We start from the raw sequence: 13,997 nt of genomic DNA, 5'->3' as shown, positions 1-13,997 counted from the left end.
ACAATATTGAAATTCAAAACATTACGTCTGATCAAATTTTGAAGTCAAACCTATTGAGTTCTAGTTTCAAGATTTCCATGAATTCTTGTAACGTGGGGAAAAAAGTTCGAATATAAATTATATCGAATTACATAAAGCAGTGGCAGCCTTGAATGTGTGCAATTGGTGGGGTCGCATGGGGCTTTCAATTTTATGGGGGCCTCCGAATTTAGGGGAAATATATAGTAATGGTGTTCGTATTTTCATAAAACACATTTTATGTGTTTTTATTAAATAAAATTAGCAGCTAACTATATACACGATGTAACATTTGGTTGCAATCTTAAAGTAAATTTTATTGTGAAAAAAAATAAAAGAAAATCAAAAAATCAAAATCGTATCATAAATTCTATATGTATAAAAAATTTAAGGAAAGTATCTATATAAAAAAAATACATATATGTTTCTAGTATAAGTTCAAGAAAAAATATTATAGGTTTTTTAAAACTCACCAAAAGATCAAACCCTAACAAACCTAATAATGGTACTAGCAGGTTGTCGGTGTTGTTTGTATCTATTTAAATTTATCAAATCTTATCGGTGCTTAGTTTCTTTCTCCCAGGCTAAATGCTCATATTTTGAATGATTTATTTATGAATTCATAATGAAGATAAAGAATAATAAAATAGAGAATTAAAAAAAAAATCAAAGTTCTTGTTTTTCCTCAAATATAGTATAGTGTCTTGTGATTTATGTTTATCACTCTATCACTTAGCTTTATACCTTTAACTTTTCAATGTTTGGCATTAAGGGGTTAGAAATTAGAATATAGCATTATCAAATTTTAGGGTGGGATGGGAGAGGACCGCAATGGGCTTTCCATTTTTTGGCTTTTAATATTAATATAAAATAGTTTAATACTTAGAAATGATAGAAAACAAGAATTTTGTTTGCTATTCTAAATATTTTAAATATTAACTTCTAATAAATATTACAAATATATATTGTTAAGTTATTAATATTGATTTTTTGTTAAAAAAAAGTTGTCTCTAACTAGAAAAATTGAGTCGGGTAGCTCTAAACATAAAAAGAAAACAAAAAGAATAGCAATTTATTCATAGTTAAACAAATGTCGAAACACCATAGTAACGAGGAATCGGTTACGTAAAAACATCGACAAACAACACGAACACATAAATAAACAACTTTTTTAGTTAACGTATTATAATCTTAGGAGACCGCTTGAAAAGTGCATGTAATATATTAAAATATGACTATAAAGTAGTATTAGTCACATGTTTTTTCATTTGTTATGACTATTGTTGACTTTTAGTGACACGTAATGTATATATATATATATATATATATATATATATATATATATATATATATATATATATATTAAGCTATGACTATAAACTACTTTTAGTCACACGTTTTGTTCATTACTCATGGTTATTATTAACTTTCAGTGACACGTCTTTATTAAATTGTGATCATAAACTACTATTAGTCACATGTCTTTTGTTTGTCATGACTACTATTGACTTTTTGTGACACGTAATATATTAATGCGGGACAATAAACTATATTTGGTTACATGTTTTTTTTTCATTTTTTATAGTTATTATTGATATTTAGTGACTCATAATAGATTAAACGGTGACTATTATTGATATTCAATCATAAATTTTTGTTTGTCATGATTATTGTAGAACTACTTAAACATATTTATATGCCAAATATTGTTCAATCAAAATCATGTACCTTATTTTGACAAACAACTTAAATTAATAGACATACTATACAAATTCTCTAATACAATTAAAATTTATAATACAATTACATACAAAATATATGAAAAGTTTTAGAACTTATCTTAAAAATGTTGGGTTTCGAGCAATACATCATTCCTATGTTGTACGTGCAAACCCTAATAGCTTTTGGATCTAGTTTGTCTAATGAACATCCAATTGAATATCCAAAGCTATAAACCCTAGATCTAGCATACAATTAATCATATTAACATAAAATAGGGTTTAGATCTAACCTTTGATTGTCAGCGATGATTGATAAGGTTTATTCTTGATTTGTTCCTAAAACCTTTTCAAGATCATTAAAACTCCCACTGACTCCTTGACATATAATATTCTCTTGTCAAGAAACATTCCTTGACAAAACAAATATTCAAGAGTTAGTGTAGCTTCTTATCAAGTTTAACACTTCACACAATTGGTCTTAGTTGGTATTTGTCTTATCCAAGACATCACAACTTACCAATTTCAAATGTACAAGAATAATAAACTTTCTTATTCTACATTTGATAAGTGTTACAAACCTAATTAAGACTTGTCACTCAAGTCACAATCTTGGAGTATGACTTTAAGACTTGATTTTGGAACGAGGTATGATTGACTTCTTGATTTAACCATTTCCACAATTCTCGATTCTTCTTCTTAGACATACAAATGCACTAAGACTCACTTTGAGGATCAATCGTGATATGTTTCTCAATCATTAAGATGATCATAAAACACAATAAAAGGCACTCTCTCTTCTTCTTAGAATAGAGAAACTTTTATCTTTCTGCCTACTTTATTCTTCTTATTCGTTCTGCTATTCATTGAAACTCTTCCAATCAACTTAGAATTACACTTATTCTTATAAGTATAATCATATTTACTAAACTTTAGTAAATCATGAAGAATATCTTTATCACTCTTGTAGTGAACTTGATCAACGCACAACCTAGTGTACTTGATCTCCTAGTCTTTCACTTGACACTTTGTCAAAGAATTAGTCTAATTTTCAAATATGAAAGTTTTTCATTCATCATACAATACATGTTGCATGATTTCAAGTTTCTGTCTAATTAAAACTTGGGCAATGAGAATCTTTCCGTATTTAGTAAATTCTTGACATTTGCACAAATAGCAAAAAAGAATCATATCCAACTCAACATTGCTAAATTACAAACATCAATTTTCCCACATGCCATTGCAAAGATAAATAAATAAGATAAAACTCAAAATTTATTTTATTGCGGAAAAACTTGTCCTTACAATGCAATTCAACTAAAAACAATGCTATTACACATTCCTAAGCAATTTATTCTAACTGTAAAGTAGCAACTCAAAAATCTGATCTTTGAATTTATGCGATTGAAATCCATTTCTTCATGATCTGATTCAGCACACTTCTTTCTTAAGCTTCCTTTCTTTTCTTCGATCCTGAAAAACATCAAAATGTAATCTTATCACATCATGTATTAAGAATCTAGAATATGTACTTAAAAGAAGCTAGATAGTGGATTTTACCTGAAGTAGAGCCATATGTCATAACTCTCCCATGTCTTAGATATGTCAGGTAGTTTGAGCAGCTTCATCTCCAATGCCCTTTCTCTTAGCAATAAAAGCAAATGGACTCCTTTGGCACATTTCATGGGACAATCTCATACTTAGTCCCTTCTGGACTTCCAATGTTTCTAGTGCCCATTGAATCTTGGGAGTTTGACTCACCAGACGAATTTGCTTGACCAGCACCCCAAATAATTGCTGATTCAGCAGCTATAAGCAAATAAGTGAGATCAATTAGGGTCACGTCGTGTTCCATCATATAGAACTCTCTTACTAACTCACTATATGATTCAAGAAGTGACTGAAGAACCCAGTCAACAACCAACTCACCTGAAATCTCGATACCCAACATTCTTAACCTGAAAATATGTGACTTCATCTCTAAGACGTGTGCACACACAGGTTTCCTATCGTCGTGTTCACCTACCAAAAGGGCTTCAGTGAGCTTGAACTTTTCAAGCTTTCGAACTTGTAGGTTAGGGAGAACGATTGGAGGTAGGGGTGTGCAAAAAAACCGCAAAACCGAAAAACCGATCCGATCCGGTCAATCCGAAACCGAAAAAAAACCGTAACCGAAAAAACCGAAACTGTAAAAACCGACTCTCTACGGGTCGGTTTCGGTTTCGATATTTAGATATCCGTGGATACCCGAACCGAACCGGCGTGTATATATATATATATATATATATATATATATATATATATATATATATATATATATATATATATATATATATAAGTAAATAAAATACTAATCAACATTGTTTGGAATTATCCCTGTGATACTGCGCAGTGGCCAAAACAAAATTTAATTGACAATTTTCAGTTTCACGTTCTACATTCATTTGTTTTCTTATTAATTTTATTATTATATTTATTATATAAATTTAATAAATGATATTTGAACTTTATATTTTCTTTTTGACCTCGTGAGTTACAATTAGAAAAAAAAAAAAGAATTGGTCGAAATAGAGTTTATAGTTTTGATTAAATTTGTTTTTTTTTATTTAGCGGGTATCCGTAAACCGAACCGTGGTTACCCGCCTTCACACGGTTCGGTTCGGTTCGATTTTTTGGCCAATTCGGTTCGGTTTCGGTTAGTGCACATGAGGTACCCGCCCCGTGGTCATGGTTCATAATTTTATTACTATCCGAACCGAACCGCCCCGTGAACACCCCTAATTGGAGGAGGTGGAGGAAGTCAAGCATGACTCTCATTTCCTTGATCGTATCTTGGAACGTCATCTTTATTTTGGAAAGCTTGTTCCAAGCGATTTAGGAAGACCATTGTGAGATTTAGACATCTAAAAAACGGGAGAAAATTCAATTCAGTTGATAAGAATCCTTGATGTAACACCCAAAATGAAACATCAAGGCTAGGGTCCAACACAATACTCTACAACCTAGAAAAGGGATGTCCTAATCTAGTTGCAGAATATCTGAAGCTAGGTAAATGATGATTTACCAATTTCCATCATGAAAAACGAAAATGAAGTTTAAGTTTTTAAATGAATTGAAACTCCTAGATCTTTTGTGATTCATTGAACTTTTCAATGGCATGTTTAATCTTGATTATGCCCTTCAAGTTTGCGACTGGGATGCCTAGGATCACAAATAAGGTGTGAATAATCATACAAATCCACGTGGTGCACTCAATGCTACTATCACTTAATCAATGTGTCAGTTAGCCACACACGCTCCATTGATCTATGATAAAAATCGAGCCACCCTTCGCCACCAATGTCAATTCCAATATTGTGTCGGTTAACCACACACGCTCCAATAACGTTTGACAACTGTACGAAGTGTAATTCCATGGATTAGCATATAATTTCACATTTTGCCTAAAGTAATTAGAATTTGGGAATTTGTAAAATCATGTAATTACTTTGTACTTCATTACACTTATAATGGAAGGTTTCGTCCTATCCTACCCGTTCATCTAACGACACTCCACTAGTCAAGAGTGCGGTGGGTAAGAGTGGATACTTATTTAATCGCCATTTTATAGGCAATTTCCTTAAACATCCCTTATAGACCAGCTTCGTGAATGAGGCTTACTAACGGTAAGACTGACTGTTTACTCATACATATATATAATATTAGACTTTTAATCTTATATATAGTATAGGTTGTATTTTACACTTTTAAAATAATGGGTGGTCTAATTTAATAAATTATACTTTTAATTTAATTAAATGTAAACCAAAACTTTATGGGTTTATTAAATATCCTTTAATTATACACCTTAATTAACTAATAAAACTATAAGGGTGTAATTTGAACTTTTTAAATACTAGGTTTTAGAATTTAAAATTTCAAATTAATATTTTTAATTAAATTTTAAAATCCAAAACTTGAAGGTAAGTTTTGAAACTTTTTTGAACTTAGGGTTTAGAACTACCAAGTTTTGAAATTTTAAAATCCACCTTTATCGGTATATTGCCTCAACGTAACCGCTCCCCCTGAGCCTCCGTGCCTACAGCTTACAACTTGCTTACACCTGGTATCTTGGCCTACCACACAGGCACACACAGTAGGGCCGTCTCACCCTCACCCATTACAATATGTCGACATATAAACAAACAACAAATCTAGTAGGCATATAAATACATGCAACTACTAATCATACAAACCACTACTGCCTAGTATACCCCTCACAACATACTAATCCGCTACCAGCCAATCTCCATGGAATGCATAGCCATAAGTAACCATAGGAGAGATAGCCACTCGAACAGATGATCCTAATCTAGAGCCACAACCAAACGAGGAATGGGCACGAAAGCCTGGATCAAGAGTTCTTAGGCTATCCTACGTGGCTACATACACCACATAGGGCATTCTACTAGACGATGACTGCTTACTAGTACTCGAACTAGCTTACCACTATTATTGCATCATAACACATAAGGATATAAATATATCTACCATATCACTATAATGCAACAATATCCTATACACAAGGATACATAACCATATCTAGTGGGTTAACATTGGTGCCTTCGACCCACGGGTACAGTGAGGAAAACTCATCTGAATCGAAGAAGACAGAAACATTATGGCACACTCCCCTACACTACTTGCTCCCGCGAACATACTAGCACCAAAACATGGTAGAATCTTAATTAACAGCCCAAATCCTTCAAGTTTGACTCAAAGTCAAACCAGTCAAAAAGTCAACAGTCAACGGTCAACAAGTCAACTGATCCTTACAATGTGATAGTCTCTTAGTCACATCGTGACTAGCTAAAAGACAAAATAGTCGCAATCCTTCAATACAAAAAATTAATTTTGAAATATTTAAATTCTAAACCCTAATGTTTTGAAAAAGTTCAAAATTTGTCCTCAAGTTTTGGAATTTTAAAGTTGATTAAAAGTTTAATTTTGAAATGCTAAATTCTAAAACACTAGTATTTTTGAAAAGTTCAATTTACACCCTTATGGTTTTATTAAATTAATTAAGTGTATAATCAAAGGAAAGTTAATAAATCCATAAAGTTTTGGTTTACATTTAACTAAATTAAAAGTCTAAGTTATTAAATTAAACCACCTAGTATTTTAAAAATATAAATTACACCCTTATACTATATGTAACATTAAAAGTCAAATATTATATATATATGTATGAGTAAAGAGTCAGTCTTACCGTTAGTAGGCCTCATTCACGAAGCTGGTCTATAAGGGGTGTTTAAGGAAATTGCCTATAAAATGGCGATTGAATGGGTATCCACTCTTACCCACCACACTCTTGACTAATGGAAGGTCGTTAGCCGAACGGGTAGGATAGGATGAAACCTTCCATTATAAGTATAATGAAGTACAAAGTAACTACATGATTTTACAAATTCCCAAATTCTAGTTACTTTAGGCAAAATGTGAAATTGTATGCTAATCCATGGAATTACTCTTCGTACCCTTGTCAAACGTTAGTGGAGTGTGTGTGGTTAACCGTTACACAAATTTTGGGTTGACATTGGTGGCGAAGGGTGACTCGATGTTTATCATAGATCAATGGAGCGTGTGTTGCTAACCGGTACATTGATTAGGTGATAGTAGCATTGAGTGCACCATGTAGATTCGTATGGTTATTCACACCTTGTTTGTGATCCTCTCACTGTAGGTGAGTTCATACCCCTTAATTAACCTTTTAAATGTTTCTAAATATTTATAAATGCTTTATGGGGGGTGGAATACAAGTTGAATCATGTTTAGTTATTATATCAATCACATGTGATTAATAACTAGCATGCAAATGGATTTACTGTACGTTAACTGTTTTACCAAACAGATTTCTTCAAATGACTTTCTTAAGCATTTTTACATGTTTAAGACTCTTTATCAAACTGTCGTACATACTGTATGTTTCCTTTCAAACTCTGATACAATTGTGTTTCAAACGAAGGTTTTCCTTATATTTAAACTGTCTTATCAAACAAAATACATTCAATCGTTTTATAAACTGACATCAAGTCATTGTTTCTTAGTATTAAACTTTTCAAAGGTTTTATAAAACTTCTTTTATGCTTTTAGATTGTAAAATGCATGCCTAGATATGTATAGTTATATAAATAATGTTTAAAGGACTTAGGACGGCTAGCTCTCTTTATTTCCTTTTCCTCGTTGGGATGTGGCTTTAGGCATCGGTTACTCGTCTGAATGTCGTCTAAATATTAGTTATATATCATGTATACATATATAGACATAAAAGTTCCTCCAGTCAGTTTAGTGCCTTTGGGTAGCAAAGGCATACTTTCGGTTATACACGTACATTACTAGTAACTATAATAGGTATAGTTAGGAGATATTACTTACCATTCCAAGTACAAGGAATCACACAGGAGTCAGTTCATTCATGAGTCTATAATAATACATTACATGTTACATGAATACGTTTACATAGATATGCTTACATGAATACGTTTACGTAGATACGCTTACATGAGTACGTTTACATAGATACGCTTACATGAGTATGTTTACATAGATACGCTTACATGAGTACGTTTACATAGATACGCTTACATGAACACGTTTACATTAATACGTTTAATAGATATTATTAAATAGAATTTGTTACAAACGTTTCGAGACTTACCATTCCACCCCAAGGCTGTTAGCTATAGTAGGGAAAATGATCATCGACAAGTGTATACGGTTGTACTGTTCGGCGAGTTTCCACGTTGTGAATATCCTAATGCAAAAGGATACATTTTTAGTTATTATATTATTTTCCTTCCTTTACTTTGCGACACATTCACAAGAACGATGAGGTAGGATATATTTGATATAGATAAACTATTTTTCCTTATTACCTTTATATTGTGACTCATACACATAATCGACGAGGTAGACTATAACTTTTATAATAATAGTTAAACAAGGAAAACCCGTTACATTTACACTGATGCTTTCTTACAAAAAAGTCAGGTCTTGGTAGAAGTCCACTTTCAAAACAATCGAGTCTTGGTAGAAGACTACTTTTATACTAGTAGGAAATATGGGATTTTCTAGGGTTTTCAAACATTTACAAGTCTTTCCTTTACAGTTTTTACAAATCAAAGACACATTAATACTTATGAATTCACCTGCTTTATTGTTGATACTCGCTTTCAAAATAACTTGTATTCTCAGGTCACAAATAGACAGGTACGACGGCCAGGTTTTGTGAAGACGGAGCAGTCAAGACTCGTCTTTTATTTTGAACATTCAATATGTTGTTTATGATATGAAAGAACACTCATGTATTTAAAATTATACTATTAATGCAATGGATGATGTTGTTGCTTGTTTACTACTTTACATTGTTGTGATACATTACATGACGTCCTCTACCCCAGAACGTTTCCGTCGTTCTCGGTTTTGGGGTGTGACATAAATTGTTATTGCTATATAACAATCAAAGGTTAGATCTAAACCCTATTTTATGTTAATATGATTAATTGTATGCTAGATCTAGGGTTTATAGCTTTGGATATTCATTTGCATGTTCATTATACAAACTAGATCGAAAAGTTATTAGGGTTTTCATGTACACCATAGGAATGATGTATTGCTCGAAGCCCATCAGTATCATTATCACTAAGTCTTAGTCTAATATTTATTGCGACTAATTATTAGTCTAGATTCATCCTTAATTTAAAGTCTACTGATCTATAGCTGATAAGGGACAACCAGGTAAGATCATTCCGGAGGTAGGGTCTATTTAGTATACATAGTATACTGTTTGGAAAGCCCACTTTAAACACCTCACTAAATCTAGCCTTTTCATCATCCCTATAAGTAGATCAATATATAGAACGACTAGGAATCACTGATAAATCTTGTTTATAGATTCATAATAATGATAATAAACTTAAACATAAGTTATACTTAAAGCACGGTACACTTAACACAACTTATAAGTGGTTTAGTGAGAAACAAGACTTTAAGAGGGCAAAAATTCTAAACCGAAAGCTCTATATCTTGGAGCTTTCTAGCGCTCCGGAGCCTCGCTACTAACACTTAGGAAGTGCTAGAGATAGGCCTTGGGACCTTGAGGGGTTTGGGAGAGAATAGAATGGAGATGTGTGAAGAAATGAGTGAAATTTGACTCTATTTATATGTTGCCAAGGGGCCTCTCACGCTGTGAGCATGCGTACGCACCAAGGCTTCACCTCTGGTGCTAACACATGGCACCTGATGTAGGTAAAACTGCAGGTCTTCAAAAATTCAAAACTTTCGCATACGAGCTCCGTTTTTGACATTCTTTATACCCATACATAGGTATTTCCAATTACTACAACTTTTCTTTTTAACCCATTGGCTATCCCTCCGCGGATCTTAAATTTAACAGTCTGAGAGGATTACACTGTTAACTACCATGTAAAATTCATAATTTCTACATACGGACTCCGTTTTCGACTGTATTTTTATCATTGAACTCCTATTAATAAGATCTTCAATTCTCATTTGGATCATTTTGACTAAAAATCGACTGATCTAAAATTCGATTTCTGTGGCGACCCTATTGTGCTGAAACTTCGAAAAATCATAACCTCCTCTACTGAAGTCAAATTTGGACGTTCTCTATATGCACACTTTTAGTTTAACGAAAACTATTAATTTCATTTAGATCATTAAGGCTAAAAAGTAATTTATCAAAAATTCACTTTTTACGATATGCAAAGTCGTGTCGGTTTACCTGCAAAACTTCGAAGAAGCATAACTTCTTCATACGAAGTAGGATTTTAGCGTTCTCTATATGTACAGAATTCTTGTCACATACACTATAAATTTTACTAATATTATTTTTCTTAAATAATCTTCTATTAAAAATTCATTTTTTTGATGCTTATTATTTCTAAATTGACTAGCCCAATTCCGCGGATGTTATACTTGACATGGTCAAAGATTATGACTATGAGATTTAGTATCGCCCTGGGAAAGCGAATAAGGTCGTTGACGCTTTGGTCCGTAAGATAGCTAGTTCCTCTTTTAAGAGTCTGTGTATGAGAATATTGGTTGATTCTCCACTTCTTGATCTGATTAAGGAGGCTCGGGCCGAGGGGGTCAAGAAGGATAATTGGAAACAGGAGAGACTCAGGAGTGAGGTTGATAGGTTCGACACTGACAGTCGGGGATTATTGACCCAATATGGATGAGTCTGGGTACCGCACTTTGGTGGGGTCAAGCAGACTGTATTGGAGGAGGCACACAAGTCCATGTTGTCTATACACCCCACAGCCACCAAGATGTATCGAGATTTGTGGCTTAGTTATTGGTGTCCATGTATGAAGATAGAGACAGTCTGGTATGTCGAGAGGTGCTTGGCCTGCTGGATAGTCAAGACCGAGCATCAGAGGCCACATGGCAAGCTGAAGCCACTGGAGGTTCCCATGTGGAAATGGGAACATATCATTATGGATTTCATCACCAAGTTGCCTCGGACGGCTAAGGGCTTCGATGCGATTTGGGTTATTGTAGACCATCTGATCAAGAGCTCCCACTTTCTGGCCATTCAAGAGAGTTTTTGGACAAGAAATTAGCCGATCTATATATACACGAGAACGGTACTTGACACGGTATTCCAATATCCATTGTATCAAATCAAGATGCTCCGTTCACATCTCATTTTAGGCAGAAGTTCCATGAGGAACTAGGTACGAGGTTGCATCTTAGCACTACATATCATCCGCAAACTGATGTTCAGAGTGAGCATACCGTTCAGACACTTGGGGACATGTTCTGAGCCCGTGTCATAGACTTCGATAGGAGCTAGGACTCTTACATTCCCTTAGTTGAGTTTTCTTACAACAACAACTATCAATCCAGTATTGGTGCGTCACCTTTTGAGCTTCTTTATGGGAGGAAGTGTCATACCCCAGTTATTGGTCACGGAGTATTAGGAAGGAATGAGGTAGTTCTTGAGACGTCAGATCTCATCCAACAAATTAGGCAGAGATTGCAGACAGCTCAGAGTCGGCGGAAGAGTTATGCCGACAAGCGTCGATCCGAGTTGGAGTTTTAGGTAGGTGACATGGTTTTGCTAAAGGTATCACCCTGGAAGGATGTAATAGGCTTCAGGAAGAAGGGTAAATTGGGGCCACGGTACGCAGATTTGGCCCCAATTTACCCTTCTTCCACTGCACGTACGCAGATTTGGCCCCAATACCTCGGATCTTAAGTACGCCTCGCGTACTTCCGGAGTACCCCCCGCATACAAATCCTGAGTTGACTCGGCTGTGTTGACTTGTGATTTTGAACGGTTTTGACCAAGGGTATTTTAGGAAAATGTTATTAGTTTAGAATGGGAAATGTTTGACATTTAGGAATTTTGTTGAGCTGATTGTTGGAGCTGGGAGTTATTCTAACTGCATTCAAACCATGAGGTGAGTTTTCCTCACTGTACTTACGGGTTGAAGGCACCAAGGCCGACCCATTGGACTGATATCCTAGTTCACTGTATATTGCTATGTTGTAGTGATATGTTAGATCTGTATCCTGGTATATAGGATGTTGCTATATTGTAGTGATATGTTAGATTTGTTTCATGGTATATAGGATGTTGTTATGTTATAGTGATCTATTAGATCTGTATGACTATATGTGTCTGCCAGTTATTGATTTGTACGGTATATGTTGATATGTGTTGGTATACTAGGTTAAGACAGACCAGCTGGGACTGAAGGCCAAGACACACATGGTGATTCGGACCAGTCATTCTGAAGGTCCAGAGAGTGGTATAGATAGGCTGAAGGTCTGGTGTGGTGGTCCAGTCATGTTGAAGGCTTTGTATGCATGTTATTGTTTGCTATGTTTATGTGGTGGTACTTTGGGGAAACTCACTAAGCGTTGGATGACAGTTTTAGTTTTGTTTCAAGTACTTCTGAGGACCGTGGCAAGACGAAGGTGTGACCATACACATCCTTGATTTTATGTTGTTGATTTTGGGAGACTCTGATTTTTAAAAATAATGTTTTTGGAAACAATGGTTATGTAAACACTTCTTTTTAGTAAAAGGGATATTTTGAAAAGTTTAAATTTGTTGTGATTTTTTAGGTGCTATAAATCATCTTTGTCATCTTGTTCACATTTAAGCAACTTTTTTTTTATACATATTCGATAATTTCACTTGTTTTATGTGTTCACATATTACCATTGTCACCGGTTATAGCATGTGATAACGGTAATATGTTAACAGATTTAACAAGTTAAATGATTAAATGTGTACTAAAAAAAAGTTGGCTAAATGTGAACAAAATAAAAAATTAATTACCATGATAAGTCATTTTCCCCACTTTTAATAGAGAATTTATTTTTTATATTTGTTTGTATTATTTTTTTCAAAAGTTATTTTTAAAGTATATAATGCCCCAATTATTAATTAAATATTGATCAATTCTAAAACTTTACTTTTTAATTAATAAATATGTTTTTTTAATATTTTATATAGTCTCTTATATATTTTTTTGCTTTTGTTTATAGTAAATACAATATTTTTAAAGTAAATAGTATCCAGCAATAAAATTAAATAAATTAAATATGTAACTTATGAAGGGTTTTATGAAAACAAAAAGAAAATATTACGTAGCAAATAAAAAACAAAAAAAAATCAATATGATGTAAATTTTTTAAAATTATTACAACTTTTTAATACTTTTTAAATAGAACTTTATACACTTTTAGTTTTTTTAATATAATGTTTAAACTAATATTTAATGAGAATATTATAAAATATTATAAAAAAAAGGTATCAAATCGTCTTACAAAATTTGTAAAACACTTTAAGAATGTTGTAAAAGAATGTTTAAAAATAATTGTATGAAAATTATAAAAAAAAAATGTATGAAAATATAAAACAGAAAAAAAAAAGTTTAAGACTTGTAAAAAAATAAACAGTTAATCATTTATAAAGTATTTGGTTTAAACACTTGTATTTTGTATTAAAATTATATTAAATATAAAAAAAATAAAAAGAAATTATAAGCAAAATTCAAAACATTATATTAGAAAAACCTATAAAAAATATATCATAAAAATGATGTAAAAATTCATAAAAAGACTTCAGTAATTTATATAGAAAAAAAATATTTAACAATTTTTTATATGCATTTATCTTGTTAAATATATTTATTGTTATCATATAACAGGTTAAATGATTAAATATATATAAACAGAATA

Source organism: Lactuca saligna, chromosome 2, assembly GCF_052625555.1.
Source record: "Lactuca saligna cultivar CGN05327 chromosome 2, ASM5262555v1, whole genome shotgun sequence".
NCBI lineage: Eukaryota > Viridiplantae > Streptophyta > Magnoliopsida > Asterales > Asteraceae > Lactuca > Lactuca saligna.
This window is presented reverse-complemented; position numbering follows the sequence as displayed.